This window comes from Lissotriton vulgaris, chromosome 12 (genome assembly GCF_964263255.1).
Source record: "Lissotriton vulgaris chromosome 12, aLisVul1.2, whole genome shotgun sequence".
NCBI classification, from domain to species: domain Eukaryota; kingdom Metazoa; phylum Chordata; class Amphibia; order Caudata; family Salamandridae; genus Lissotriton; species Lissotriton vulgaris.
Genome location: NC_141700.1, coordinates 513,187,822 through 513,193,872, shown reverse-complemented (window position 1 = coordinate 513,193,872; position 6,051 = coordinate 513,187,822). Strand labels below are relative to the sequence as shown.

Sequence of the window (6,051 nt, the reverse complement as noted above, 5' to 3'; positions counted from 1 at the left end):
AGGCGTGCCCGGAAAGGCGCACAGCACGTGCACGTGCAGTGACCTACACACGGGATGGCAAAGCTGCACTGCTCAGGGCGCGGACTACTTAGGCATCCAGGGTTGATGCTGTCTGGGACGCAAGGCGCGTTGACTCGACGTCACAGTGCGGCGCTGTGTATCACAGCAACGTCATAATCCGGGGGGCTCAGCAGGGCTAGATAAGGCCGCGCAGGGCCCATAAGTCTGTCAGTCGGATATTGCGGTCAAGATGATCACGGGAGTCCGAGGGCCCGGCCCACCTGACGAGGAACCAAGCTCTCCGGCCATGATGGGACTCTGCGCCTGCGGGTTTCGCAGGCAGACGAGGATTCTGCAGGTAGTCTTCTGCCTGCTGGCCTTCGTGACGTGCCTGGGGTCCGTGATCTACCTGTACAGGCACTCACAGCTCCAGTTCCAGCAGCAGCAGGAGACGCTCTCCGGCCTGGTGGAAGTGATGTATGAGCAGCGGTCCAGTCCGGAGCAGTCCCTTGAGAAGGAGCGTGCGGAGCACAAGACCCAGGAAGATTTTGGGGTACATAAATTAAAAGCTCAAGAAGCCCTGAGCAAGGAGAAGGAAGGCGCCATGAACCCCGACGTCACCCTCCCCTCTCGGCACATGACCCTGAAGAACCAGCATGAAGGAGCCAAGAAGCAGCTCCTGGACTTACAGGCGCAGTATAACTCCCTAAAGCTGGAAAACCGGCGCGCGTTGGAGAGCCACAACCAGAAATACGCCCAGCTCCAGCGGGAGAATGAGAACCACGTGGAGATGCTGATGGATACAATATCGAAACTATTGGAAGACAGTACGGTTCTTCGCAATGCATTTGAAGAGGTCCGCTCTAAGCTGCGTAGTGCGCAGGAGAAGCTGAATAAGATGCATCAGATGAATGAAGCTCTTCGGAGGATACCAAGCTACAAGCTGGTCCCAGCCCTGAGGCACCACCCATTGCAATTACAGGCCCCAGATGAGAAGCCTTCCCGAGCCTTTGATGCTGAATTGCAGCGCATTCGCGAACAGACTGGCCTACAAGCGAATACTCTGGCGACACCGACAGACTCTGGGAAGAAAACCCAAGAACGTGCTGCCCAGACTGCAGTATCTATCGGAAAATTGTTGGCACCCTGGACAGGGTCTCTTGAAGTTCTGATTGGACTCCAAGCAAACACTCTGGAGACGCCAACAGACTCTGGGAAGAAAACCCCAGAACGTGCTGCCCAGACTGCAGTATCTATCGGAAAATTGTTGGCACCCCCGACGGGGTCTCTTGAAGTTCTGACTGGACTCCAAGCGAACAATCAGGAGACGCCAACAGACTCTGGGAAGAAAACCCCAGAAAGTGATGCCCAGGCTTTGGAATCTATCAGACAATTGTTGGTACTCTTCAGGGACTCTTGAAGTTCTGCCACAGCCAGCCTTGCCTCTGTGGCTATCAAATGATAGAGATAGCCGTGCGGTGCGTTTCTAGAGGACGGTGAATAGCATCCAGGCTGGAGAGGAGCTGTTAAAAGAATTAAAGACGATAAACTTCACCATCAGAAACAGCAACATCTACTATGATGAATTTGGGAACATGAATATTGGCTCAGACATTGTGACCTGGACAAGAATGGGATGCCTTTTATGCCCTGTTGGCGAGTACACAGGAAATCTGACCCTTGATGCTGATCAGATTCAGTGCCACACGGAGAGACAGCTAACAACCTTTGATAGCTCTATACTCCAGTGTGTGTGAAAGAGAAAGGGTACTGTGCAAGCTCTCCATCGAAAGGGGCCAAATTAGGAATTTAAGGAAAATTGGATTCCACTCCATTCTTGCAAGCCAGGTCCTGGAAGCAATATTACTCTCTCCCTTGCTGAAGACAGTGGTGGAACATCTTATTCCCCTCCAACCAGGAGAGACTAATGGAAGCCAGGTTACTCGTCTTCATTCAAAGAGAATCCACTGACTCTCAGCCAGCAGAGATTAGTGGAAACCACTCTCCCTCCCATTGAAGCATAATGGAAGCAATGCCATCCACTTCCACCCGAGAGAGTATTGGGTGCTCTTTTATTCTCCCCTTCCCAGCAGAGAGTAATGGAAGACATAGCACTTTTTTCCACCCAGAAGAGAACCATGGAAGTCACCCTACTCTTCCTGCTCAGAAGAGAGAAGTAGAATCTTCCTACTCACTCCAGCCAAGACAGACTGATGAACGCCAACCACCTCTCCACCCAGAAGAGAACAGCAGCAGCCAATGTTACCTTCTCCACCCAGCCATTATACACTCCCCCTTTCTCACCACGGCAGTGCCAAGGGGCTTCAAATATCCTTTGCAGAATTTTTGCCACTAGTTTTTTAAAATGAGTTAAGCACTTTTTTGAGAGGTCTGTCTGCTGCCCTTTGTTTTACTTTTTTTGACATGATGTCTCTCAGCACAGTGGTACCCTACACCTCCGCTATACTTTTTTAATACTAATTCTTTGTATCTTATCTACATGATGGCTATTCCTTTCACCGTTCAAAGATGGCCGCTGGACTGATGATCATCTCTAAATCAGAAGTACGTGGTCCATCAGCATGATGGAGGTAATGCTCTCCGCCACTCTGTCAAATAGAGCACCGTCTTTCAAATGCTGAATCCCTCAGTAAAGAATGATTATATCTGAACTCAGTTTGTGGAATCTCACACATCCAGTGATCCTTATACTCTTTAATAAAGCATCAGAAATATTAAAAAAATAAAAGAAAATAGACCAGACCTTTACTTGTATCTTGCTTATTCTTTACAAACCGTAGTGTTTTTCGTTTGAGACCACGGCAAGGAAACCATGTTTTTTCCTTTCTGTGTACTGGACCAGGTACTCTAGTTTCAGAGCTGCAGATTTATGGTACACTAGAGCGCTCTAATCCTTACCAGCTCAATCACCACAGTGCACTCCACTCCGCTAGATGTAGCCTGCTAATGGTTGATAACCAGAGATGTGGGATGTTAGCATAAACGCAGTCTAAAATGTAATATTATTTTGATTAATAATGCCTCAAAGTCAATCGCCATGACATCCTTGTCATCACATACTTCAGCACAAAACAGGGCTGGGGGGTAACGTTGTGTTGAAATAGCTTAGAAGCCTTCTTTGGGTACTGGCCTGCAAACACCTGAACCTCTACGGTTAATTGCACATGAAAGTCCTGAGCCACGTGATGACTTTACAGTCTTCAGGGCAGAAACAATTACTTTGATATGCGTTTTTCATCATTGAAATGTTGTTTGTATTCCACAAGCAGCAAAAGTATTTATGGGTGAGATATCCTGCTTCGAGCTAGTCTAGTAAAAGCAAGTGCTGGGAATGCAGTGTATTTTCACTAGATCCTTATTATTTAATCTTAATATATTTTAGGCACAAAGTGTTTCTCTTGCATTTTTGCTTCTTGGTTAGTGCTGATTTAGCATAGTTAAATGCTCGGAGAGGGACAGATTGTTGCCAAAAAGTGTTTAGTAGTGTTTACATTTACTTCCAGTGAATGCTTTGCATGCAGGCTCACTTGCAACATGATAGACGTTAAAATAGATGCATATTCTTGTAATAGCCTTTGACTAAATGCGGTAAAATGGTGCATGGATCACCATTAACTTATTTGTGTCGTAGGAATCACTGTAGAAGGGCTTTGGGCATCAAGGTTTCTTCAGATGGAGTCTGGGTATCGGGGTTCAGGGAAGGATTCATGGGAATGTTTTCTATACAAAGGGTAAAGTCAAGCAATCCGTAATAAGGTATATGTTATGTAGATTTTCGGACCTGAGACTCACAGTAGTAACAGTTTGGTTCCTAATTAATGCTGAAAGGTGAAACGAGAAAAGCGCCCGAGTTGGAAAGGTTGCGATAGTCTAGTAACTGGTGGAAGTCTTTTTAAAAAAATAATAATTTGTAGGTGAAGTAGTAACATACACATTTCAGGCGACAGACCAGTAGTATGGAAATTCCATCCTACTACATTGCATGTCGGTATTCATTCCTGACTCGAGGTTCTTTCCTACGACAAACCAATGGTAGGAGAATGTGCTAGCAGTTAAGAATGTATTTATGAGAGTCCCAAACAACAACAAAGGAGACTTAACAGAGCAACAAAATATACTTTAACAAGCCTCACTTTTTCTTTTTTTAGATTTCTCCGCAATACCCCTTGTACGTACTACAGTGGGAAATAAATGTTTTAGTTTTAATAGTGTGACCAAGATGAAAACTTTCTTGCAGGTGTTGCTCCGGGAAAATGGGCCAAACGGATTGTTGGTGCTTCTCTGTCATGAACATCTGGTTTAGGTGGTTGTTTATGAATTGTTTGTTTATGCTATTTTTTAAGACCCTTTTGTCTTCACTGTATGAAAAACAATATTAGTTTTCACAGTCCCGGATTACTTTTTTTCTATTGGTTTATAAACATTTTTGCTGGTTGGTATAGAGCATTGGTACTCACAAACTTTGTCTCAGGGTCCAAATCTACAGTGTGTTTTGTGTCAGAGGGCCGCACCGGTTGTGGTGGGGTCAGTGGGGGAGGATGCGGGCTAGAGCAACGAAAAAAACTGACCATGAGGTTGATCACAGGTCCCTGCAGCGGATGCCTTCGTCCACTGAGCCACCAGCTCCGCATACACACATCTCTCTCCCTCCCTCACTCACTCACTCCCTCTCTCGCACTCTCCTTCCCTCTCTCCCTCCCTATCTCGCTCCCTCTCTCCCTCTCTCGCTCCCTCTCTCGCTCCCTCTCTCGCTCCCTGTCTCTCTCACTCCCTCACTCACTCCCTCCCTCTCTCTCCCTCTCACTCTCTTCCTCCCTCTCTCCCTCACTCCCTCCCTCCCTCTCTACCTCCCTCTCTCGCTCCCTGTTTCGCTCCCTCTTGTTCCCGCTCTCTCTCCCTCTCTCGCTCCCTCTATCTCTCCCTCGCTCCCACCCTCTGTCTGTCTCTCTCATTCCCGCTCTCTCACTCCCTCTCTCTCACTCCCCTCTCCCTCCCTCACTCCCTCACTCCCTCTCTCTACCTCACTGCCTCTCTCTCCCTCCCTCTCTCTCACTCCCTCACTTGTTCCCTCTCTCCCTCCCCCTCTCCCTCTCGTTCTCGCTCCTTCCCTCTCCCTCCCTCTGTCTCTCTCTTACTCCCTCTCTCTCACACTCCCTCCCCCTCTCTCTCTCACTCCCTCTTTCACTCTCTGTCTCACTCCTCTCACTCTCTCACTCCCTCTCTCCCTCGCTCTCCCCCTCCCTCGCTCCCTCGCTCCCTCGCTCTCCCCCTCCCTCTCTCGCTCCCTCGCTCCCTCTCCCCCTCCCTCGCTCCCTCGCTCCCTCGCTCCCTCTCCCCCTCCCTCCATCACTCCCTCTGTCTCCCTCCCTCTGTCTGTCTGTCTCGGTCTGTCTCCCTCCCCCTCACTTCCCCCTCCCCGTCTCCCTCCCTCTCTCGCTCTCACCCTCACTTCCCCCTCCCCGTCTCCCTCTCTCTCTCACTCTCCCCCTCACTTCCCCCTCCCCGCCTCCCTCCCTCTCTCACTCTCCCCCTCACTTCCCCCTCCCCGTCTCCCTCCCTCTCTCACTCTCCCCCTCCCCGTCTTCCTCCCTCTCTCACTCTCCGTCTCACTCCCCGTCTCCCTCACTCCCTCTCTCCCTCGCTCTCTCTACCTCCCTGTCAACCTCTGTCATCTCACCCTGTCTGTGTGTCAGCCTGGGCTGAGAAAACTTCCAGGCGCACACACACACACAGCCACCCAAGCACTTCACAGGTCATTAAAGGCCATTTGCATGCTAATGAGGCGTTGTTGTATTTCACCTCATCTTAGGCCCCTGCAGCTCCACTCTGGCTATGCGAGAATCGCCCGGCCCCCACAGAGCAGCAGAGACTCTCAGAGTCGCGCTGCAGCAGACACTCTTTAAAAAAAAAAGAAATACATGGGTACGATGTTTGCAAGGTCCGCGGGCCGCCAAGGAAGGCTTGCCGGGCCGCCATCGGCCCGCGGGCCGTACTATGAGTACCCATGATTTAGAGAATGTTGATCCAAAA

At 49.5% G+C, this 6,051-nt stretch overlaps 1 pseudogene; it reads left to right on the top strand.

Annotated features, from left to right (window-relative positions):
• The first annotated feature begins 310 nt into the window (after positions 1-310).
• Positions 311-1,757, top strand: LOC147677632 (uncharacterized; annotated as a pseudogene).
• Positions 1,758-6,051: the final 4,294 nt, after the last annotated feature.